This window comes from Nymphalis io, chromosome 20 (genome assembly GCF_905147045.1).
Source record: "Nymphalis io chromosome 20, ilAglIoxx1.1, whole genome shotgun sequence".
Classification (NCBI taxonomy): Eukaryota; Metazoa; Arthropoda; class Insecta; order Lepidoptera; family Nymphalidae; genus Nymphalis; species Nymphalis io.
The window spans coordinates 6,868,643-6,896,297 of NC_065907.1; the positions used below are offsets into that span (position 1 = coordinate 6,868,643).

The 27,655-nt window shown below is 31.7% G+C and overlaps 1 protein-coding gene across 4 annotated transcripts in view; it reads left to right on the forward strand.

Moving 5' to 3' along the window:
- The window catches only part of LOC126776305 (klarsicht protein), a 222,788-nt gene that overhangs the window by 120,505 nt on the left and 74,628 nt on the right, over positions 1-27,655 (forward strand). The window lies entirely within an intron of this gene.

A 27,655-nucleotide genomic window follows, 5' to 3' on the forward strand; every position in this document is an offset into this window, starting at 1 on the left:
ATAAATAACACGTATGGCGCACAGATTAGTATGCACCAGATGCTATTACATGCATGAATACTTTATGCATATGTTTGTGCATTAAGCATAGATAATTTAATATATTGTACATATGCCATCACTCTTATGCACGCATGCAACGTTTAGCACCTTGAAATATTGGAAATATCAACAAAAAACTGTGAACGTTTTGTAAACGTATATTTAAATTTTACTTCCGAATGGAATTGCTTTTAAGAGAGAAAGTAGCATTGTAAATTTTAGGTATGTATTATTACTTAACGCTAAATATCCTGTTAATACACCGCGGACGTCGAACAGAAGCTATCGGGGTTACTAAGCTTCATGTAAACGGAAACTCGAACGATCCACACACAAAGTCACAAATCCTGCATTAACGGTTGCACCTGTGTTTATCCGCGAGGTTTACCGCCGGACGTATAATGTAATTAGGGTTCTAATACAAGAAATCTTTACGTTTTGCCTCCATACGGAAGTTTTGACATTTGATTTTAAAACTCATTCCGTTACATTATATACATAAGATAAAACAAATCATTGAATTATTTGTTAACATTATGAACGATTTTCTATGTATCCTTAAATAGTTATTATTGCAATCAAAAATCGGCTAGTTGAGCATTGTTTTTTTTTAACTTGTGAAATGTGTTTCAAAATGTTGTTCTGTGTTAGGGTGAATGCGTTCTTTGTAATCGCTATAGCCCTATCGCCTGCACCACCATACTCTAACGTCACGAGTGATCGACGACGCGTCGTTCCGTGACGCCCCGTGACACCGCATTGATCCGATCCGTCCAAATGCACACGTTTTGTCTTCCGACAACATCCAGGAACCGTTACATTATGTGCAAGTGTCTTCTTATCTGCTTTGAATGTTCAAATCAAATGTGACTGTCATTTTCATTTACATAACGCTCGTGCTGAATAAAAAGCCATTAGCAAAAAATATATATTTGTGAATGTGTTTTCAACTTAGTGAAAGCATTACCTAATATACATATTACCTTTTTCGAACTTTTTAAGGTTACTCCTAATGCTGAAACTACAAATATATGTATATAATATATTTTGCTTTGTAGTCTATATTATACCAGTAAGTAACAATAATAATTTTAATAACCATTTCGAAACCTCTGAAGTAAAGATTATTGATGTTTATCCACGAAATGCAGTTTTAATTAAGTTATCTATTAATATGGTAAGATAATCTTTTCTATATCGTGTTCTTGCATCAGAACACCCACGTTATGCACGGTTCGTTGAATCCACGAGGAATTACGCGACACCGCCTCGAGGAGAATGGATTTCCTATGGTGTCTTGCATTGTGATCGACCTTAAGTAAATCTATTGAAGTTTAAAACGGAAATTGTAGAAAGAGAAAATTACTTTAAGCTTCCCAAATCAAACTAAAGCTATTGTTACGAAGGGAAGCTATTAATACACATGCAGATATAATTCTGAAACCTTAGTGTCGCCTTAATATTTTATTTATGATATTCATATTGTTAAAACACTCCTCACTGTTACGTATAATTATGTAAAGCGAACTAATCTAGTAGTAAAGTAACTTAATTGCGTTCGTCGCCCCCATCTAAAAACGTCGACAGGATGTTGTTTCCCAAGTAATGAGTTGCCGAACACGAAAATATTTTGTATGATTAATATTCTTCTATCATAGGTAATAGTGCACCGTCATTATAGCACGTGGGTGAACATGAAGGCGGTGCTGCGTTGCATGATGCGTCTCATGTAAATAAACCCCGCGGTTTCGGCGTATTCGTTTATCTATGATAAAATTAGTTAAATTATTAGGTTTGTATTCAAACGTCGAATGTACGTAGCGTCTCACACTGATAAAAATACGATTTCATTGGCAGCTGGCACTAGGAGTCAATGCTTTTGGCGTTGATGTAATTTTTATTTTGAATAAATTATTTTTTACGTATTGGCAAATATCCAGAAATACTTGTGAATTAGGTAAGATAGGTTAAAATATTCGTAAAGAATGAATGAAAATCGTTATGAGAATGGTAACAAATATAGGCAGAAATAAACATACAAACATTACAAATGGTTTAACCTACATCAGTATACTGCTCCAGCCGAAACTTTACAGCAGCAGTTATAACTGTACAATCCAACCAATCTGCTAACGATAATAAAGCTTTAACGCCAAGTGCAAATACGCCAAGAATCTTCTACGGTTTCTTGGTTTATCTCTTATATATTCCACCAATGGGTTTAACAATTGATACCACATATTCCGTAAAAGCAATCTCCAATACCGTTGGCACATCAACCGTCAAGCAAGACGGAAGTGCGCCTACGCAACGCGATCAAAACCGGGAAGCGAAGAGTAATTGTAACTCGATATAAATGAAGAGATAAAACCGATTGCACTGTTTAAGGAAGGATAGTTATTTTGCGTTACTATAATGGGCTTGATACAAATAATCGAAATGTGATCGACGGGCCACTCGGATGTTTCTGCATTGTCTTGAAGCTATCACATCCACTACAGCTTTTTTGTCGTTTGTCATTTGTTTTAATGCAACAAAACCTATCGTGGTTTATAAACCCTTTGACGTTTCCCACATTGCTCGAATTCAGAAACTATCAACGGCATACTGTGATCTTACACCCTACGATATAGTTTTTTTATCAATTTTGAATCCATTTACTTATTATTATTTTTTTTATATATATAAGTTGGCGCTTGCCTAGAAGATGCCTATTCACTCTTGACTTAAAGGTACCTATATTGTACCCTACTGGTGGTAGGGCTTTGTGCAAGCTCGTCCGGGTAGGTACCACCCACTCATTAGATATTCTACCGCAAAACAGCAGTACTTGGTATTGTTGTGTTCCGGTTTGAAGGGTGAGTGAGCCAGTGTAATTACAGGCACAAGGGACATAAAATCATAGTTCCCAAGGTTGGTGGCGCATTGGATATGTAAGCGATGGTTGACATTTCTTACAATGCCAATGTCTAAGGGCGTTGGTGACCACTTACCATCAGGTGGTCCATATGCTCGTCCGCCCTCCTATTCTATAAAAAAAAAAAAAAAGGTGGTGGGGAAAACGGAGGTCGGGAGCTTATTCCAGATCTTATTATTGTATTTTGCCGGCGATATTTTATTCTCAGTGCTTAGGTGTGATTTATTCCCATTATCATTAAATATATATATATACATTGGTATAAATTTAGACTAGAGAATTACTTATTATATAGAGCCTATAACTATTACTAAGCTATATAATATTATGGCATTTAGGTATTGTATGATTATTTGATTACTCTTCCCGAACAAACAAAACGTTTTTTTTTTTTTTATATAATATTAATCCTTTTCATTATCTTTTAACGAGTTTATAATATAGATACTTATTTAAATTATTTCCATTTTGCCGTTTCTTAACTTTATACTCGTATGTATGAAGTAAATTATAATTGTAAATCCTGAGTTATATTCAAATTATAAACGGTAAATACAAACTAGTATCTCACTAATTAACGAACTTAATTAATTTAATAATTACGAAGGTAATTGAAATGGCTTGTTATATAGAATACGAGTTCACATCTAGCGTTAGTCGTTTATCTTTCAGATTTTCGTCCGTTAAAGAAAATATCGCGTGTTGCTGTTTTTCAGATTAAATTTTATGACGTGAAGCATTATGGTTTATTGGGACTGAATTCCTTTTATTTAACAGGAGAATGAGACTAGCAAAGATCATTGTGAGTTGCTGCTTGCTTACTAATTTTTTTTTTTTTTTTATATTCGCCGGGAGGGCAAATGACTCTACTCCACCTGTTGGTAAGTGGTAGTAGAGTCCAAACGCGACGACGGCCAGTACAGACGGGAAAAACGTTCTGCACTAGCCGCCTTCGCCTTGCCGGCCCGCAAGATGCCTCTTCTTAATTGGCGAATATTAAACATGCTTCTCCACAATCGACATCAAATCTTTAAAGGAATAGTAATGTAAGTAATAGTTCAACGCGTTGTACGAAGGGACAAGTGAAAGTTCGTCCATCTTTCCTAAATAAGTTCAACACTTCGTGACTCTCGATCCAGATACGTCTCAAGCATCAATCTTTTCAACGAAGTGTTTTGCTCTCATTGTTGGAAAGTACATGACTTTGAATGTCGTGTAAGTATTATGTTGGGTTATTTTCTTAACGCAAAACTACATTGCGTTGTGTGTACCATTCGACTATTGTTCCGAGATGTTACGGAGAGATACATCTGACCTTTGTTTCAATGAAGGCATATAATTTCATATTGTTTTGTAATGCTCATTAAATATGAATAGTAAAACAAAGATTATCAGATTTTCTTTTTTAAATCGAAAGATGCTGTTATATTAAACGAAAAACAATGCACCGAAGACGAAACTGTAGGGTGATTTCAATCATCATTATAATGGTTACAGCTGAAAGACGTCCACTGCAGGACGAAGGCTTCCTCCGAGTACATTCATTTTCACGCTTCGTTTTTATAGACAAAACATAATTACTATGTGAGTTTAGATAAAAACGTCTTAAATGAGTATGTGATGATTTTATATATGTAACTGATGAGTTTCTACCGATGCATTTCGGTAGAATTCCAATTGGAAGCCGGTGGTAATTTCACGTTAAATTACTACGAAATACAGATAATTAATTATAAACATCATTATTCAGGAAGGAACATTAATTACGGTACAAATGGTATTAAAACTGAACATATATATTGATATGTTAAAAGTTCGTCTTTACTTAGTTTTAATAGTCCATATTACATAATCTTTACACTGGAAAATCAATATCATGGTATTTATCAAATTATGTTAGAAGCTTAAGAAGAAGTACATAATAAGAAAATACACAATTAACACAATACATATTATCTTCAAGGAAATATGTAATGTAAAATTACAAGAAATTCTGTATGGATGAAAACATTTCAAGTTGTACTTATCCAATCAACTGTTAATATGGATTAAGTTTTATATGAAAGAGACCTTCGCATTGACGTTCAATTTACATTCCGCTGCAATTTCTTTAATTATATTAGACGAATGACTTTTACTTAATTTTTTATTTCTTTGAAAAATATTAAACAATCTTTAACAATTTTCTAATGTGTATTACCAACACGCATAAAAGCAAAATTATCTTTGTCTTTGATTATTTTGTTACTTCCTATATTCACGTTATAGAGAAAGTTGACTGACATCCACGAACCAATTACGAGTATGTTTTTCTTTGTTTCTTTGTCATTTCCTCGAGCGACATGAATCTTACGTAATGTTTTGTTTTCACTATCGTTAAAACTATTATTCATCTTACATTTAAAATATCTATACTTAACACGACCTTGTTTAAAACTTTCCGATTTTCGACTTTTTAGCGATATGTTTGTGGATTGTTGTTATACATAAAATGTTTAACTGTGATGGTACTTAAAGAACAACCAATAGTATTCCTAAAGCTATACTAAAAACGATTTCAAAATTTAATGTTACCCATATTAAATTGTGAAATCTATTGTCAATGAAAATTATATTCGATTGCTAAAACCTTTTTCGGAAGAGACAACGACATTATTTCTTACGACACAAATTTATTTCGAAACTTGCAAATTGATATTTACTTTTGATTTATTCTCTTCAAACTTTTTAGAATTAAAAAACTTTTCAATTTATTTAATATATAATTATAATTTATTTATTTTTATGAAGCGGGCAAGATTAAGCGTTTAAAAGAGCTAATAAATAATTGATGAAATGACTACTTACTCATTATATTATACGGTTATTGTGCCACTTGTCAGTATCCTAAAAGTTAATGAGTTTAACTTTGTTTGATTATATACTAATTTTATATAAGTGATAATATGATTATTTACAAACGAATAAAATAATATATACCGTTAATATAATTATCGATTGTATGAAATAAGTCTATTGTATTAAAATTATTTTATTAAATCATTTTTATACAAATTTATTATGCAAACTGACCTACATTAAAAAAATATTAACAATATGATGTTGTCGAAAAGTAGGTACCGGAACGTCATATTTGATACGCGATTTGATCGATCTCAGATCTTTTAAGATAGTACCTGAAATGAGGTCGGTGAAGTACGGTGGGCCACTTAGCAACCTTTCGTTTAATTGTAAATCTTTTGGTGTTGTATTAAGTCGTGATAAAATTATTCCGATCACTGTACATTACGTATAACAACATTATTTCGAAGTGCGAAACGTTTAATAGGTGTATAGTTATACAGAATTGGAAACGTAGATTGATGTTGATTGACAAATACAGTATAGATCGAGAAACACCATGATTTCGTAATATATAATTATTTTTTAATTTTTACATATGGTAAGATTTTACGCAGGCTTAAGGTATCGCCCAGTCACCAGTTATTCTATTGCCAAAAAACGATACTGCTGTAACTCATTTCATCGTCTGCGTTCGTAAATAAATTTAAAAGAATTCTAGAAATTTTATAACTTCCTGATAAAACGCGTAGACCTTTCTACATAGACACATTCATTAGTCATTATTTTTCAAATTAACTTCGGATCATATCCGATGTAACGGTAAGTGAGCCATTGTAATTACATCGTAACAAGCTTAGAAGCATAATTATAATGTAAAGAATGACAGCTTATAATGCTAAATTGTAAGGCCAGAGTTCACCACTAACCATCAAGTGTCCCATCTACCCGTCTGCTTACTATTATCTACTACTATTCATAAAAAAATATACATAAATTTGAAATAGAATGTCAATAATGTGCATAACCGTTCGCGTCGTTGTGTTTTTGTGGCGCAGTGTGACCTTCAATTAATAGCAATATCAAGTAACAAGAATAGAAGTCTAAATAAGTGATTCAAACATTCAACTTGAACAGAAAAAGTCCTGCTAAATACACAAAAAAATACTAACGTTCCGTTTCACTCTGACTAATGCTCGGAAACTATTCACGTCGCTGTAAATTTTATCCTGCGATAAGACGACCACAATGTGTGAATAGTTGCCATCTCTTTCAGACGTTGCGTATTTTCGATTGGTGAGGGAGATGGAAAGGTAGGGCGTCCGCGTGGCCGTTGATGTTCGGTTCGAAACGAAACGGAACAGTTTGCAAGTCGCCGGCTCCATGCATGGCCGACTAACGCAGACAGTCTGTTGCGCTCAATTTTTGAATTTATTTTAACTTTTTAAACTATTTTAATATCAAGTCCTAATCGAACAGTGCCTTATTAATGGATGTGTTTTATGTGCATGGAGTAATTAACTTTAAAAACTGAATGTTAATGAAGATACAAGTGTGTGATTTTCGTAGCATCTTTCGTTGTGTCCTTTTGGGTATATATTGTTGCAATTAACTGCAAGTCTTCTTACTTATTCTTATGCTTTGTTGAGTGAATTATGTTGGTGTACGCTTTGCACCGTATATTGGCACGAGCCCTTAATAATAATAGTGCACAAAACCAGTTTGCGAGTGCGGTCATTCGTTTGTGGTTATCCTGAGAATATATGCGGGCGGCTTTCTTATAAGTTAAATCAAAAGAATCTGTATAAACTTCAAATACAATTTCCATTTTTTATATGATTCAATTTATTTATAAATTTGATAAGTGTCTTTGTTATCATATTAATCTTTGCAAGTGTATGACAATCTTTGTTTATCGACATATTTGACTTTGGTCGTCATTTCTTCTAATATTTTTTTTATTTTTAAATCTGTCAATCTCACTAGTAGCTCGACTGATTCACCTTGACCGTTTCTGCTATTAATGCAGTCAGCAACTTTCAGTTGCGAGGTTAATCGAATCCTTCTTGCACCTCGAGTTGTTTTAAACACAATTATTGTAATTTAATTATAGTTATATATAGCTTTATTACTAACTATTACCATTTTATTTGCTGCTACAATAAAACAAACCGTCTGATATATTTAATGCAGTCTTACATCAATATATTCTACTTTTTATATCGGCAGCATTTATATGTTCGCTTCTGTATTAAGAGCGTAACTTGGCGCCACTTAAGTGACAATGCCACTTCTTTTAATTGACTTAGAACCGTTTTATTTGTACTTCAACGCCATACATAGTTACATAAAACGCGATAGTCGTCCATCCTCTTCGCTGATCACTTTAAAAACGTTTCGACGAGAATTCGCTCATGTTTTCTCGCCACTTGTTGCACGCTTGGTTTCATTTTATAAACGTGACTTCATTGCTCACTTTTTATACTTGATATTAGCACGAATTCTCTTATCTAACATAAACTTGCAATTGTGTTTTGAATTGCCCAATTCTAATATGGCGATTGGAATATTTTTTTATGTTACATCGATTTAATTCCTCTTTCAAAACAACACGATACTTCTAATAATCAATGAAATAAAAACGACTAAATGTACCGTACCAGTCACAGATGCAATATAATAAAATATTTAATGTGAAACATTTAAAAGTGGGCGTTTTCGTGTAATACAGGGTCATTTTTCCTTGAACTTGGTTTGAAAATAATATTTCCTAAACCAGTCATTTTAGCGAGTCATTTAATAATTCAACTAAGCGAATAGCAAAAACTTTAGGTTTCTCAAACGCATATACTACACTTTTTGTCATAATTTAATTTAATATTTCTTATATTTACAAGTAACTATTATAGTTAATGTTGGAATTTATATTACAAATATTATAAATTCCAACCGTCTAGTTACCCGCATATCTCGTCCTTTTTTAAAACCGGACCAATAAAAATATAAAAAGGGAATGTCCTATTGCTTCAAAGCGTCTCAGTGAAATTGGATTCTAATAAGTTTTTTTTTCTATAATTTCTTTGCATGTTTTATATGCTCGTTTAACTTTAAATAATATATCAAAAGGACGCAAATGAAAGTTAATATTCAAAAGGTCAACGATCGAAGATAATTTAGTGATATTGAAGTGCTCTTAAACGTTAGAATAAAAAAAGTACAAAACAAACAACGACATATATTTTTATAAATTGGATATTGATTTGTGTATAAATAAACTAATAGTCGGAATTGAAGCAAGCCACAAGTTCTTACGTTACGGAATTATCAACATATTTCTACGTTATATGAGATGATACAAATAACTAGGTAAGTAATAAAATATGAATATATATTTATTTCCTTAATTTCATTGCATGTTTTATGTATTACTAAATTCCGGCCGGGGCATACTCTCGCGTGAGGGGCAGGTGTTAGATACCCTATGTCCTTTTCTCTATCCCTGACAACTATGTATACAAAAAAAAAAAGATCAGTCGAGTAGTTTAGACGTGAAAGCGTAACAATAAAGCAAACAAAAAAACAAATTCACTTTCTCATAAATTAAATTAGTAAGGATTATTATTATGCAATAGATATTAGTTATAGTTTATTATATATTTTTATCATTATACATTGATCGTTTTGTTCCGTTAAGTTTTAATTTTAAACGTATAGTCTGTAGTTATCTTTTATATCGTTAACATTTTATGATGTTCTCACACAAGTAGTTGCTCGGTAACTATGTCAAAATTCAAAACAATATTACTTTACCAACTGCCGCTTACTTCACTGACGATAATTGACCATTACAAATTAACGAGATGAATCAGCGGCACAGTTAAAAGCTGTTATTAAAAAAAAAAAGATCACAACAGCTATTGTAATATATATGGTGTATAAGACGTTTTGAATAAAAGTAACACGTGACCTAAACTAAGATTTTTACCCTTCAAATGCCTATATCATAAAGAATGTTTATTATTATTATAGACCAATTAATTTTCTAGTCGATTATTTAGGTCAACTAGCCTATTACGATTTACGAGAATGAATTTTGTTAGAAAAAATATTTGTGATTATTATTGCGTTCAATTATTAAAACGGATTTAATTGAGATTCACTGTTAATTATATAAGAAATTGTATTATGTAATAAGTATATTATAAAAGGACTTCATATATCTTTATATAATTTTCTTTAAAAGCATACATAATTTGTGATAGCGATAGTGCAAAATAGCATCCAGACGCATATTTAGATGCGCATGCGCAGGTTTCAGCGAGTCCGGATGTAGTTACGATCTCTATACGCTCTAATTATGACGCTCACTTCACATTTACTAGTGCTGAAAATACCTTTAATTTTATTTAAATTTGTATAAAGTATTTGAACATTGTTTTTTCACTAAATAAAATGATTTTATTTTTTGTAATTATTATTAGTAAATCATCAATAGATCTAAAATTATGTATAATCATGTACCGGTGAATTTTATTAAGAGAAAATAGAACTAGTTATGTAATTTAACAAGTAACGACATATGGTTTTAATTTTATTTATACTCATACCAAATTTGAGTTTTGTTAATATTTCAATAATTCTAGAATTATCTATTAACATTTGATTCCACGATAAAGTATGTGATCATTTTTTAGCGGTTTCTTTACGCCTACAGTATGTATCGAACACAAAAAAAAAAACAATGTTTTACTCGAGCAATACTTTCGATGTTTATGTATTTTCGCCAAACATACTATATCTATTACACATTTTTCTGATATTTTTTCGTAGTGGTTATATGTATTAAGAACAATCTAGAAATCCAAGTAAAGTGTAACGTCGATAAATAACAAATTTTTGTTAAACTTTCATTCAATCAACCATTCTATTGTAAGTGAATTGAAGGTATTTTGTCCCTTTGCTCACTAGTCACGTTCTAACTAGCCAACCATGCAAAAGGTCGTATCGTATTTTTTTTCTATTTATAAAGAAAATTTTCAATAAAATTCGATTTGTCGGTTTGCAAACTAAAAAGCGTATAACAATGGCCCCCGAAAGTAGAATCGGGCGAAATGTAATCTAAGATTACCGTTAACGTTGCAGTCGCTTGATATCCGGACTAGGTCATTTTTTGTTGTAAATGTATTCGCCTCGGATCATTTTGAATTTCTTTATACTTTCAGCAAATTATTTATCTGATATAATGGTCATCGGAGTCATTATGATATTGTTATCCGAAAATTATGAAGATATTTAATAACATCGCTTAAAAATTATTACGTAACTCGTTCTGTTTTTGAATTCAAATAAAATTGATTGGCCAATTCACGGATTAATCTTGTTTATGTACTTTTGAATTATAAAATTTGATGACGTTATATATATATAAAATCGAACATTATAATTAGTGCTTCATTTTATTATGAATTATGGCTTTGAGTTGTCATAATCTGACACTGAGGATATTGCTTTTTACATATTTCTTAGTCGAGTAGATTTTAGAATATTTTTCTAATTTTATATAAATCTATCGGTTCGATATTACAGGCCCATGGTTTAGAAACATGAGTTTTCAAACCCTTCGCCGAAGTCGATCAGACTTGTCAACTATTTTTATCTTGTCCGTCTCGTAGTTACATAAATATATCCTATCGATGCCACGGTTAATATGAGACCAGTGACAACTTAATAGTTTCCTCTTTTTACTGAACTACTCCGGCCATGTTTCCTGCTAGAGCAAATTGATTTTCTAATTTGAGCGTTGAATATAAATTTATAATTGCCACTCATTTGTTTTGTCTTACACTAATAATACTATATATTCGTTTTATTTTATCGTATAAGCAATCGTAATAGAAAATTTGATCTTAACATCGTCGTCCGGTTGACTAATCAGTTCGCCATCATGTATCATCAAAGTTATCATATTTGCTTATCTAGTTAGATGATTGTATATAATCTGTCGCTGAGAGCGATATACAATGGTATGCCTCTTGATTTAATAAAGCAATATGCTGGAGAAACCGCGGTAAAGTGTTAGGGGGCAACGTTGCTCAGTCATTATTTTGTTAACGATTTGAGTGAAACTTGGAAATTTCAATAAAATTACCGGTTATGGATCCATGGTATGGTCTTGTAACCGATCGTAATACAACACTGTGTGTGTGGGAAAAGAATGTAACTTGCAGTATTGTTTTTCTTTTTCGAAAAATATGTTCTTGTAACTTTGAGGCTATTACGATTTATGAGAAAGATGCTACAGACAATTAAGATTGCTTTCAATAGTATGTGCAAGTTTTAAGAAATGTCTTAAGAATAATTTAAATAATATGCTGTAATGTATTTTAATACTAATTTTTTTTTAATTTTATTTATATTTGTTTTATATTAGAAGAGTAGTAGTAGTAGTGAATATAACTCAACAATATTGACAAACGAGTACGAGTTACGAGTACTTACGAGTTCTGCTGTGACACACACGTGACACTTCCACTTCATGCTTTAATGTCAATTATTGTTCAACAATATACACAATTAGGGACGGCTGAGTACGGGAAAATGCAATATAAAATGCATTTTACACCATATTATTTTGTCCTATTGATATCAAAACTGTTGGTATCTCTCCTCGGTAAGACGTAATTTTACGTCACAAGATTAATTTGTAAACTCATGACATCACTATGACTGCCTCGTTGCTCTATTGTAAGAATCCTACATATCCCGGTCCCTCTAATGGATCGGTACCTTTCTCAAGGTATTCATTGCGTAAAAAAAAGTTATATAAAGCTGCAGATCGCGATTCAAGACAGGTTTAATTTTTAAGATTGGACCAATTTGTTTTCGTGTCAGTTTGCCGATTATGATGTTAAAAGAATTTTGAGTACTCTTGCGATCGCGCGCACACTTCCCACTTGTGCCCTATATACTTATCGGTTGACTTGTGTCGCTTGAAAATGGTTGCCGTTACTGAAACAATCAAGAGGACATCATTATTCAGTGTTGAGTATTTCTGAAGGGTTTGCAAATATTTAGTGAAACATTTGGATCAATTTAATTATAAATAAATATCCGCCGCACGCAATAGCAACGCAAAACCTATGTATTATATTGATGGTATTCTTCATTGCTCTGACAACACACGCAATTTCTCTCGATAACTCCAGAAGATTTGCGAAACATAATGTGTACCTGCGCGAGCCTGCAGCTATTTGCGTGACTAACAACGGTCTTTTTGAAATATTGAAATACATGGTGGTCGGTTACATTAGATAGCCATGATATAATGTTAAATTTATTTATTATATAAAATCTATAACATGAAGGGATTTCGTAGGAATAATTATTAAAGTCAGGGTAATACATTTGTCGTAGTCTTGTGTCGAATCATAAGCAAAATATATCTTACTTAATATGTCCTGTCGTGGGTCAAGACACTCATAGTTTCAATCTCTCGATCCACGCAAATCACGTTGCGTTACATTTAAATAGGTTTGATTAATACTTAACAATATGTTGATTTCCAAAGCTAATAACGTATCTAAAAACATTCGCGTCGCTTAAAATCATAACGCAATGCACTTACAGCGTTAAGATTTGAAAGTGAGATGTAGGCTTAACGATCATCATTGTGGCGCAAGTGAGAGTAATTATACGAAGGAACTAGCGTGAATTACAGCTATCTATAAATCAATGGAAACCATAAATAAATCAGAGTCCTTGTTAAACGTAAGTCTCCGTAGACCATTAAAATAACCGTGTGATTCCTAAACTCATAACGTCGACAATATTATTTTCGTTTTATAAATTGTTTTTATCGTGACTTTATCGTATAATCCTTAGATTTACTTGCTTTGTTGACTCTCTTATCTATGATTTTGGTTGTTTATTTTCCATATTACGTCGTATTACATAAGTACGTTTTTTGCTCATTCGATTTTATATGTACGATAAGTAAATGTTAGAACTTTAAATGCCACCTGAACATATGAAATACCGTTAAACATGATTATTCCTTTGTTTTCAGTAACCTTTATTTAATTTAAGCCTCACATCTAATTAGCTTTTATCCGATATCATTTCAATGGGTAAGTCTCTCAGAGCGATCCATTCAACCGCATGTAATTAGACACTTAGTGTTCTTCATTCTCAATGCATCGTTATTGTGCGGTCTGACTTGTGTAGGTTGTATTTGAGTTATAATAAATACCGTTAATCCGATTGTCTCGCGTGACAGTCGATGCTAGTCAGTATTTAATGATAATAGTTATATGGTCATAGACTTTGTACTAAATTGTTCCATTTTCAAAAGCCTAGATCTGATTGTATCTGTAGCAAGCATGATCGATTTGTTATTGAATTAAATATTTCGAAAATAGCTTGACTATAAGTATTATCTAAAATTGAGATATAGCCAATAGTATTATTTATTATTTTGAAACGTTAATTAAAAGCCACCGCTGTTAGAGGAATGTGGTTTTTACCTAATTAACTCGGTACAGACAAGGTGAGAATAATATCAACTAAAATTATAATTTCGTAAACTTTTACAATTATTTTGCCTTATTTCTATGAATGGAAGTTATTAAGGTCAAGCTGTCAGGTGGGTATATTAATAATTTACGTTTCACAATAGTCAAGTCAAACAAAACATAGTTAGTTGATATGAAGCAAGAGAAGACGAAAGACGCCGACAACCGAATGACGCCTTCTATTCAACCACAAGTAAAAGCGATATTTAGTAATCCGATCTCATGACGCCCTGTTATCTAATGAGTATTTTGTAATTCTAACTAATAATAGGCTTGTTTATCTTTATGATGAACTCCAGTTGTATCTACCTTAAATATAAAGTTCCATCTTTGAATACAGTTAATAAGAGCTATTCTGCAAGAACAAACTCGAATCTCACAGCACGGCCGTGATTGGTCAGAAAGTGACATGCGACTTTGACGATAATAATTATTACATTTAAAGAATATTCTCATCAAAATAGCGGATCATCGTATGTTGGTTTGTATTATTTCACGTGTGAGATACGTAGTGACTTTTCAGAACAGTAACGTTACTGTAATTTTAGGAACTTGACTCTTTAAGTGTCTATTGTAAATTTAATTCAATTATTATCAGAGGCACTCGATTGTAAGTTAGATAACGATTATTTTAATACTAGTTTTCGCCTGCGGTATCGCCCACGTGTGTGGAGTGGAAGGTAGTTTCCTATATCCTTTTCTGTACATCTGATGCATAACTTGCATGAGAGTTGATATGATTTGATGATGATGAATTGAGTTGAGAAGTGAAGCGTAACAAACAAATAAACTTACTTTCGCATTTATAAGATAAGTAAGGATAGCTCTTTGATATATTCTCTGAACTTATAAAATATCTCCTCATTTTTTGATCCTTTAATATTAAATACCTTATCATAGACAATAATAATAAGATTCACTAAGATAGATTAGTTGATGTCACTAGTAAAATGTAAAAGTTTTTTAGTTGCAATATATGATGTCATTCAGCTGTTTTGATTATCAAACTTAATATTTTTATCGCTCAGATGATAAAAGTCGCTAATCAAAATTGAGTTGTTATACGTATGTTCGTTTTCGATAACATTTGCGTGTCTCGTGACATGTAAGCAATATATACTTTCTTCGTTATTTACCTTTGGCGTTTTATTTATTTCTTTTTGACATCTTTTTTTCTTATATTGTCTATTAACTGCCGGTTTCGTTTACATAAAATAATAAATAAAAATATGTTACAATTTAAAAATAACTCACTCGTTTACCTTTTTAGATCTGTTTGTTTTTTCTCCTCGATACTTCTTCGTTTCTGTGCCTCATGTCTCACGGAGGCGTGAGAATGATGATAAGTCGGTAACGAGATAGCCTGCAGCCATTGTTTACTTACTTGATGCCGGTATACAGATTATACGGATAAACTTTTTTCAACTATGACATTATTATACTGACTTATATAAAAGTATAGTTTTTTTATATTTTTAAATCAATATATTCTTTTATAAGCTTCATCTATCATAATTTATCTTTTAGGATGCATTGAAATGTAAAGATACCATCGTATGGAGTGTAAATAGATTCTGCTGAGAATAAACCGACAAAAAAACTCGGTTTTATTTAATGTGGAATTAAAAATTAAACTTTGTCATACTTTTATATATATTTTTTATATTCTTCATACCTACAATGTCAGTTTATGTTCGTACGATTTATTATTATATTATTATGTGTGATAATGCTCAATTTCCAATTTCACAAATCTCTGTCTTCCTAAACCGAATGTACATTTTATTACCAGCATTAACATAAAATTTAACTCGTAACGCATAAAGGAGAGACCACATAGCCCTAGAAACAAAGTAACCCAAACAACTGAAACGGCATCTGTAAACAGAAGGCGGCGGAAGCGGGCGGGACACGTGTTCGATTCCCAGCGTCCCCTTCCCTTTGCTCATTAACTTGTAAACTAAATACGGAACGGACTTTATTCTGGAGCGGTTCGTGATTAAATTGATTTGTTTATGAACGTGACTTGTAATATTAAGATTTAGAGTTTGTCAAATAAATTAACAATTTTAAATTTGGAATTATCTCATAAAATTATTTTCAAAATAAAATTTCACAATATATTCAGACTACTTTGTAGACAGCGATGACGTCGAGGAATGCAAACATTGGCGAACACTACATATGAGTATTTGTTCAAATAATGTGTATTCATTGTAATCACTTCATATTTATTTATAGTTTTTTTTTCATATGAACATTAAATACATAGTACCGACTTTTCATTTTCCATAATTTCGTTTGATATTTAATCTTTAATGAGCATTAAATATTCACATTTTGTAACTTCTTTCATTTTCAAAATTAACCTTTGATGTTGAGGAAATATCCAGTTAATGATATATTTCCCTTTTATATGTTTTTTAATAAGGACAGTCCTCTGCGTAGGATATTCCTATCTGTGGTTATGAATAATAATAATTGCGTCACTATTACAAGTTCCATCCTCGTATCGTCTGTTAAATACTTAATACATTTATTGATTCATATTTTATTGGTGACACTAATAGTCGAATTCTGGTTGCCTACCAGAAGTTGCCATGTTCCGGTATGAAAAGTAGAGTACCGGTAAAGTTCGTGTAAATTATAGGCAGTAGAGTTATGACGGAAGCTATCCTATGGCTAGCATAGCTAGCTAGCAAAATGTCTCCCCAATCATATTAATTATATAAACGAAAGCGAAAGTGTAAGGATGATTTAATATTTTTTAACCTTTACGCAAAAACTAATAAACGAATTGAGATGAAATTTGAAATAGATATAACTTATATCCTGACTTAACACACGCTACCTAACATCGTAGCCGCGGGCGAAAGTTAGTAAGTCTATAGAACAATGTATATTGTCCCATTGACTTGTATCTCGCTTTCTTATTATCGTTAAAAATAAATGTTAAGCAAATATAACAGTTTTTAAATAGCAACCAAGTTGCCACCCAAGTCATTTATTATATATATATAAATGATAAGACTTTTCCAACTAAATAAGTAATTTAAGCGACAACTTGTTTGTCGATATAAGAACCGACACAGTGATAGCACTTTTACTTACACATTAATTTATGTATTCAAATTCTAATATGTTTTATAGCATTGATGTAGTTTTTGTTAAATTATTATCTACAATTATATTATAGATGGGTAAATATATTATTTAATTTAGACAATTCACGTAAAAACACTGGGTTTTTACGTCAATCCCAAAACAATTTTTAATAACTAAAGTGGATTCCTTTGTACAATTCAGCAATTGTAAATACTGAAATGTGTCGTCGTTTGAAAGAAAGCGACCACGCATAAATTACTAATTCTTATGAATGAACAAAAGTCACGCAACGTGCTTGTTTCCTTCAAAATATATTTTATCAGAAATAATAAATATGAACGAAGTATATGTAAAAAAGTATATTTATCGTTCAAGCCAAAATATACGTTTAAGATACGGTCCAACGGTTCGAAAATACTACGAAATTAATAATACATTTAGGTAATAATTAATTTTTACATTACAAATATATATACTTGAATTGACTAACAACCGTAAAATTTAAAGGCTATTAAATAATATTTGAAAGTAACCTTTAGTGTTTATTTGTGAGCAAAAATGGCGTTAATTCGAAAACCAAGGTCATATAATTGGTTCCGCTGTCTCTCGTCTCAATAACATTTGTTAGGATGACGCTGTTTAGTTTGATTAAAAATTTGCGAAATGGTTTATTGTATAATTAATTATAACATTAATAACCTATTTATTTTTGTACATATTGATATTATTTAGTTGTATGTTAATGTCTCATGAAAGCCGAGATGGTCTAGTGGTTAGAACGCGTGAATCTTAACCGATGATCGTGGGTTCAAACCCGGGCAAGTACCAGCGAGTTTTCATGTGCTTAATTTGGGATTTTAATTCATCTCGTGCATGACGGTAAAGGAAAACATCGTGAGGAAAAACCTGCATGTGACTAATTTCATTGAAATTATGTCACATGTGTATTTTACCAATCCGCATTAGAGCAGCGTGGTGGAATAAGCTCTAAACCTTCTCCTCAAAAAGGGAGAGGAGGCCTTAACCCAGCAGTGGGATATTAATAGGATGCTACTACTGTACTGTTTGTCATTACTATTTTAAAACAATTCATTAATTCTTTTTTTCTTTCATTTATTGAAGAAAGTTATACGTATAAATTATACACTACGAATATAAGGGGCGTCTACTAATCCGGCAAACTGTTCTAGTTTTATATATGTAATTAAATGTACTCGTCATGTGTGTGAAACAGACATGTCTTATGCAGATGTGATACGACCGCGGGTCACACTATACAACTAGTTTATATATAATCCTTATATTATCTTAATTTAATGAATGTATTAAAATTCTTTATTATGATAATAATAATTATAAATTAGCAAACTATTTGTGATTTTACTATTATTTAAGTAAGATTTAATTTATCGGTATAAAATATTGTAGAACCAGTTGTTGTGATAATTAATTTGAAATTTTGATTTGGCTTACGATTACTATGGGCTGATAGATTATATCCGATGTATGAGTCACAATTTATTATAACGTTTTGGCAACCAGAATATCATTAGGCTTTCGCACGATAGCTCATTACTTATTATAGAAATAAATTAAACATTGGTTTATTCCACCAGGTCAGATTAAAACAAACGATTGCGTAACATCTTCAATGGAACAACGTGTATCGCCAATCAATTTGGCGTTTTTCTTGGCATGGTTAGTGTTTCACGTGTCGGCCATTTTGGTCACTGGTCATTCACCCCTGTCGTAAATCAATTCAAACTAGATCTGAGCCCGAGGCTTCGTTTGCATTGTAATTGTTGCTCGGAGTTAACAGAACGATTGCAAAAAAATACTAATCTCAACTGTCCGAAACTGAAGGATCATCGCATTGTGTTTTTTTTATCGACCGAAAAACGTTCTCAGAAAAATAATTTTCGTCGGCTTATTTAATCAAAGCAATTATCAAAACAACTTGTTTTTGTAGATGATCTAATTTTATAAAAATTAAACGTGAAATATAACTATTAGGTAATCTATGAATATGTAAGTAAAATACCAGTTCCATTATAATATTTTTCATATTAAAAAGTATTTTTTTGTTCATGAATAATAAAAAATACGTTGCTATCTAGATTGTATTATTTCAAAAGTGGATAAATTATTTTATACATTGTCAGTTTGATATTTTTGTATCGATGTGTCCTTGGCGACGATGGGAAGCATTACAAAATACATAATGTGCACTTCATACGTGACTCTGACGCGTTTTTTTGTCCTGTGGGTTCAAGGTTTCGGATATTGATAAAATCAAATGTACAAAATATAAAACTGATTAGGTTTTTCCTTGAATCGAAGTAATCAATTTTGTCCTAATAAGAATAACTTACAAAATTCTATATATAATACACTGGCCTCCAAAAAAATCGACCCACCTACATTTTTTGTAAAAAAGCTATCGTATGGTTTTAAACTACCACATATTTATATTTTTAAGATTGATAATGAAAAAATGCAATTGTAGGATTGTACAAAAACAGAAATAGTGCGCAAAAAATAGGTTTTTAGGTAAATATGTGACAAAACACGAAAACACAAAATTTTACGCAATTTTATTTTTTTGTGTACAAAACGATTATGCCGTTTGTTTTTAAATTTGGGTGCCTAAATCTTACTTTAATAGGGAGTGTTTCCTCCTCTTGACCTAATCACTGCCTGCATACGCCTATTAAGTGACCTGATTAGCTTTTTAATGTCTTCCTGTGGGGTCCGTTGCCATTCTTCAGTTAGGGCAGCTTCCAGTTGATTCAGGGTTTCTGGAATTGGATTTCGTGCTCGAACCGTACGTTTTAGCTGGTCCCAGAGGTGCTCTATCGGGTTTAAGTCCGGACTATTGGCTGGCCACTGCATAACTGGAATTTCGACTTCCCTGAAATAGTCTTTAACAATTCTAGCGACGTGAGGTCGTGCGTTGTCGTGCATAAGTTGGAAATTATCCCCAATATATCCAGCGTAAGGCATCACATGAGGCTTCAGAATGTCCGTTATGTAAGTTTCAGCATTAACAGCACGATTACGGAAAAAAATCAGCTCTGTGCGTCCCGTCAAAGAAATACCTCCCCAAAACATTGTAGAGCCTCCACCAAATCGGACTGTTTCTCGAATGCAACACTGAGAGTAGCGTTCTCCTGGCCTTCGCATGACGTTACGTCGTCCATCAGAGCCTACTAGAGACATTCGGCTTTCATCACTGAACAATACTGTCTCCCATTGGTCCAGTGTCCAATCGACGTGCTGCCTAGCAAATTGTAGTCTTGCTTGTCGATGGGATGCTGTGAGTTTTGGCCCTGTTGCTGGCTTGTGAGGGTTTAAGTTTTGCTCACGAAGTCTTCTTCTTACAGTATTTTCACTCACAGACACTCCAACACTTTCTCGGAGTCTACCTTGAACGTCAACAGCCGAAAGATGTCGGTTTCTTAAAGACGTCAAACCAATAAAACGGCCATCGGTCGGGTTCGTGACACGCCCCCTGCCAGATCCTGGTCTCCGGCGATACTCCCCAGTCTCCAAGTAGCGTTTGTACACTCTTCGCACCGCTGAACGACTTAATTTTAGTGTTCTAGCCACATTTCGCTAACTTAACCCCTCATGAATAAGAGCTACGACTTGAGCAGCTTCTGCTTCAGTAGTATCCATTTTTTATGTTTAAACTTATTAAAATTATTGTTTCAACAAAGTTTCATACACTTAATCAACAATAAACATCGAACCGAGATGACTCCGCGTTAAGAACTGGAAATAAACTAACCATGCACTTTGTGCACAAAGTAACGTTTTCTTATCAATACTTTAAAAATATTCCAAATATCCTCAATAACACTTACAACTCCTCCAAATCAATATCAAGTGGGTAATAAAATGTTAAATGTATGTCCCATAAGTAAAACAATTCACCTAGGTCGTCGCATAGTTAAGATAACAACTTTGTAAGTAAAAAAATACGGGTGGGTCGATTTTTTTGGCGGCCAGTGTATATAAAACACAATAATTTACATTTATGAACAGACTCGTAACACGTAACACGTTATCAGGGAAACATGCTGTAAGTTAATACTGTCACTGCAATTATTGATAATGATAATTTATAATTGAACCAAAAGATCTTTTTTTTTTGAGTTCGAAAGAAGTGGAGCCTAACAATGTTTTACACAGGTGAACTGATCGAACGATATAACAAAATCGTTTATGATCTTACCAAACTTTTGTGGACTGACTGATGAAAATATCATCAGCGAAAATTAAAAGAATCTAGTACTTATTTGCCACGAATTCATCAACGCTAGCTTCTTAAACGTGTGTCTGTTATATATCATAATATTAATTAATTAGTCATCAACGAAATGTAGTTTTACATCAACGTAACCTATAAAAAACGTGCTTGGTGTAATTGTTGTTAATTCAAATTACTGTGACTAAGGCGTGATTAACATCAATAATCCAAACGACGCTTTTTGGGGTTCGTAACTCACTAAAAAACTGTATTATAATCAATCGAAATAAACATACCTAGATTATTTCATAAGTTTATTATATAAGCGATTTTAATTAACTTGATATATATACTTAGTGTGGAAAGATTCACATTTGCTTATAAAACGTGTTTATCTGTAATATGTGACCTTACCATTCAGGTGTGCACGTTTTAATGGACCCCATGAAACCGCCTTGCTTATTTACAATGGTGATAGCGACATCTGAATAGAAATAGGCCATAAAACCAGGTTCCATTAAATAAGTAAGGAGTCAACGACCGCTTGTCCTATATAAGGGCCTGCACCCTCTAAAAATCACGTAATAATTGTTCTTCGTCATTAACAGTTGTTAACTATTATTGGAAGAACAAATAGGGGCGCGGAGTAGACGTTACCGGTTCCGGTGTGGGAATGAATTTAAACTTGAAATCTTTATTTTGTGTAATTGAAAATTTAAGTGCGTCTTTACATATAAATAGTAGCCAAGCGATGTAAATGTCGCAGGTTCGATCCTGACCTTTAGGCTATAATAGCCCACTCGTAACACGTAAATAGAAATATTTGTAATTTCTTTTAAAACCAGGCATTGCATTGCATATATTCTTTAAAAAAATGTTTTTAGGGGGTGTTATTTAAACAATGACATGTCTTCTGTTTTTAAATGTCAAATCAATGGTGAGGTAGAGACATCGGTGTTTAACTAAACACCCTTAAAACAATGTTTACGAAGTTGATATTTAAAGAATATGTTTTTTTTTTATTTGAAGAACACCAGAATTTTTTTATTTGTAGTTATTCTTTTATATTTTTAGTAATTTTTTTTATTTATAGTTTATTTGATGTGTTTAATTAATTTACTAAATTACCCAGGACCATTATAAATGAATGCGTTGAAACGTTTACTTCTTTATTTATTTGCTTTACTTCATGTGTTTATTACACGCACAGTAATTAATGATAAACTCATCCAGAGTTCCATTTCATATGTAATATTGACGATGTAAATCATTCGTAAAACCTACTTTTTTATCCTGACCTAATTTTTATAATACATAATAAAATAACCTAAATTCGCCGCAATAAAACAACCTCGAATAGCAGCAATGAAACATAAAATTCCTTTTGTTGCGTGTGTATTGTGGCTTAAAAAATATTCACGAAGAGGCGTGGCCAACCCTTGACACACGTGCTGTCAGCAGGTGCGGTTTTGCTAGTTTTGACACGATGCGAGAAATACGTAACGAAAAATGTGGCATTAATAAGGAATGACTTCTTGGTATCAGCATTCTACTTACAAAATGAGAAAGTCAAATTAATATTTATTGATATTTCAAATAATATAATAGAATTGATATTTATTAAAAAGATTTCAATGATAAATGTTCATTAAAATAATTTTAGGTATTATTTGTATTGATGTGTTAATTAGATTATACTCTCATTGATTACTTTAATTTTAAACATGTAATAATGTAATATTGTTAATTTTTACTGTTCTCAGGATTTAATGTATAGAAATACGTTAATAAAACTTTATTACAGAAAAATTGATCAAACAAAGCCAATGATGTGAATGATCGTTTAGCAGTATCAGAGTTAATTTATCTTGGATGAGCATTTCAATAACTGGTGGATAGACTAGAAGGTCAACAACCACAGTGAAAATGTACTCAGCGCGATTCAGATATGTCACAAAATTGTACAGCGCCATCTATTGACAAACCTTTATAGTATATCTCTATATTTCTTAATATTTTATAGTTAAACTATTAGAATATAGACCTGGTCCAGTTTGCAATTCATAAATAGAAATGAACTGCATCTCTGGAACTTTAAGACAAAATTGTATTCACTTATATAAGTGTATTAACATAATGCTCTTTCCAAGCTCTTGCGAGACAAATTGGTTCAACTATTCTATTTACGTTTTCATTTTATTAGTGAAATAGGGTACTTCCCAATTCGTCTACTCATTCACGCGTTCGCTCACGTTTAAATACATCCTGCAACACCCACAATAAACATAAATCCTTGTAATCTAGTTATGAATGGCCACCAGTTTGCCTGTATTATATATGACTATAATTAGTAAATCTGTACAAAAACAGAACTACATTAACACTATAAATTCTTCTTTTCGAACCCATCTCACATGTCCCATATACAATATTAGTTTATAAAAAATGAATAAAATATATCTTTAGATATTATAGTATAAAATACAACATAATGGAGTAACTTATTAACTGACAGCAATACCATAAAACTACGAAGAGAATATAATCGTTAGATTAATCGTTATTTTTTAAAGAATTGAAAAATAAGATATTTAAAGTTAAGGAACAAACTTTGAATATGGACGAGTCACAATTTATATTGATTTATTATTTTATTAATATATTATTGAAAGCTTTCATAAACAAAGTAGCGAGATGATATGAAAACAGAAACTTGTATTTGAAGTGAAAATTTAATATCTCCGAGGACTCATCAGAGATAGTCACGACGTGAAAAATTACTTTACCAAGCAATTACCTAATGAAGCCTAGGTCGCCTAACACTTGCGTGCCTTGCAGCTATAAATAAACGCACCTAGCCCTTCTAACTTTACATGAACCTGGGTCATTCACCCTGACCTTACAAACGTCGACACTTGAACTTTTTAAAGACTTCATCAAATAAACTATATCAATTAATAGTAAATATCTGAAAAAAGCTATTATAGCTCTTATGTGTTAGAAAATAAGGTGGACCATATAAGATGTTCGAAACAAAAAACCCTTAAATCTTAATACGCAGACCGTTACAAGTAATTAGAAAGCTCTAAGAAGCTCTTTGTTCTTGACGGTATAATTAAGAGGTTTAGCTTTTCTCATTCGTCACTAAAAGAATGGCAGAACAAGATTTATTATGAACCTTAAATCCTTCGTAATAAAAACAGCAATTTCAACCTATGTAGAACATTACGTAGTTTATATTTTTACTATTATGCACATTAATATATATATATAAATATATATATATATATATATATATATACACAAATAATATCAACATTGTGTCAATAAAATTTGTTGTACCTGCCCTGATGACGCACCATAACTCTCGAGGTTCGAAATAGTTTACCCAGTGCTATTCCGAATTTCTTACTTTGTGCAAACCTGCCAGGGTACATGTACACACGTAACAAATATTTCGTACGTCATTCATACATCGTAAGGACGTAAAATCGGATGGAGCATCTTAATTCAATAGTTTGCGACATATTGATAGCGAATATCTAAAAGCGATGTTGATCACTCATCATCATGTAAACAGTTTGACATTTGCCTTTCAATATTATTTAAAAAAAAAGAAATGAAAAATAAAAAATGTTCATGATCATTTACAATGTTTTATATTCAGCGTATTCTGCAATTTCTAAGCTTTAAGTTAGACTGCTTTCTATGAGAACGTAAAATCTTGCGTAGTTCGTGTGTGTAATTATGCTAGATGAAAAATTTCGTATTAGGTAAACGAGTCGCTTATTATAAAGTCAAACTGAATGAATCCTTTCTATTCAGCCTTTCTCTAAGTTATTTTTTAAAATAAAATAATTTATCATGTTTTCTTATTTATACACATCTGATTTTAATCCAGTTTTGAAAGAGATTATTTCTTGTGTTTTCCTATATACATGTAAATTTTTAATCACATCAAAGGATATTTTTAAATATTTCCGCGTGGTGCAACTCTTGACGACGTCCGTTAGTGACGCCTCCCAAAAGGAAGTCTTAATGGGCGTAGTGTTTCCTTTCTAGGAATGAGCATACCTTTAGAATTTGTAAAAATAAAATCTTTCTAGTTATATTCAGTTGACAGTTTCTCATTCGGTTGACAGTTTCGGAAGTGTTAAAAGAAACATTTGTTGATCGGAGGTCTGCGCCATTTTTTCTTTTTACATTATATTCATATAAAAATATAATTTAATACTTTTTTTTAATGATCATAAACTCGAATCGTTTAATTTTATGATTATTGTGTGAATGGTAACTAATGACTGATTAAAATAATTTTATTTTAATCTTTTTAAACAATTTCAATTAATGAAAAATGTCTAACTTTATTGTGTTTACAATATTAAATAATATAAAGAATAGTCTTCTGGATAGCTAAATTTAAATTGTAATACTCTGTACCTGAATACAGCCCGTAGACCGTAGCCGTGTTACATTTGCAATAAAATCGTAGAATTGCACTTGATAATAATAACTGACCCGTTTTCCGTAGATACCGGATGCTTTCTGTAGACTGCATCTATTTTCGGTTCCTCTTACTCATTGTGAGGTATTCGTAATTCGTTACGACTCGCATTGTTAGATAATTGGCGGTTTTTGTTATTATTATTCACAGCCATTACGACTGACGCGAGTTGAATATTAAACAGTCGGTATACTTTTCATAAATGGTTGTTTTGAATGTCATGATTTGGGGAATGTTTGTTTTATTTACTTCATTCTTTAATTTAAACGACGTTCCTACGTTCATAGAATATATTTAAGTCGAAAATAATATCGTTTTTGAAACGAAAATTCACAATTGGTTAAAATATCCAAATATGTAATTATTACCATTAGATTTTGTAATTAAAACAAAACATTATTTGATAATCAGATATAATGAAAACAGATGTTATATGTTGCTTACTTTAGTATATTATTATATTAAATTTATATATATATATATATATATATATATATATATATGCAACTTTGTTCAGTTCTATGTAAAGCATGCATACGTGACTGTACTCATGCAATAAAAACAAAATACACCTAACAGTTATCTGACGATATAACGTCAACATTTGATCGCTTACGCTTACCTATGACTGAGGTAACATAGTACTGTGTTATTATGACATAAGACAGTATTAATATACACTGTGAGTACAGAAGCTTTTTTGGTCACTGTTGTATATTCTGTGAAATTTTCTTAAGATGCAGAAATACTGAAGTTTATAGAATAAAATGGAAGTTATTTTATTGTGAAACGAACACGCAAAAATCAACTCGTTTAATATATTTATTTAAAGTCAAAGTGCACAAATATGAATCTCAGATTTAAAGATAGATGTATTATTTTTAATGAGTTATTTAATATTTTCTTTATGGAATTTAATACTTACTCTTTAAAATATAATTATTGAAATTTTATATAAATCCCTAACAAATTATTTTTGCGTTAATTTTGTAAAAGAAATTTTTCTTTTATTTACTTTATTGTCGTAATTATTATTGACTGTCAATTTTTCGCGGAAGAGAGTAAAGGATATTTTTTTCATTTAACTGGTGTTCTAATATGTAATAAAATAATCATTAGAGATTAACATTATACACTAAATCTCGCTGTAAAAAAACATCGGTTGACAAGCAGAGGAGGCAAAAAGTACTAAAAAAAATATTTACGCCTAGTGAAGTAATAGCTCGTACAGTTCATACTTTTTAACGTTATGTTCTGTCCCACGCCTCCAGTATCACATATTAAATGCGACTACATTTTTATGAACCCAGCGATAAAAAGTTACTTGTTGTAACAGTAATACTTTCCACGAAATCAATATAATATTCTACAAATCCATCATAAACTTTATGGAACACGCTAATATTATCATATCGGCTGTTATC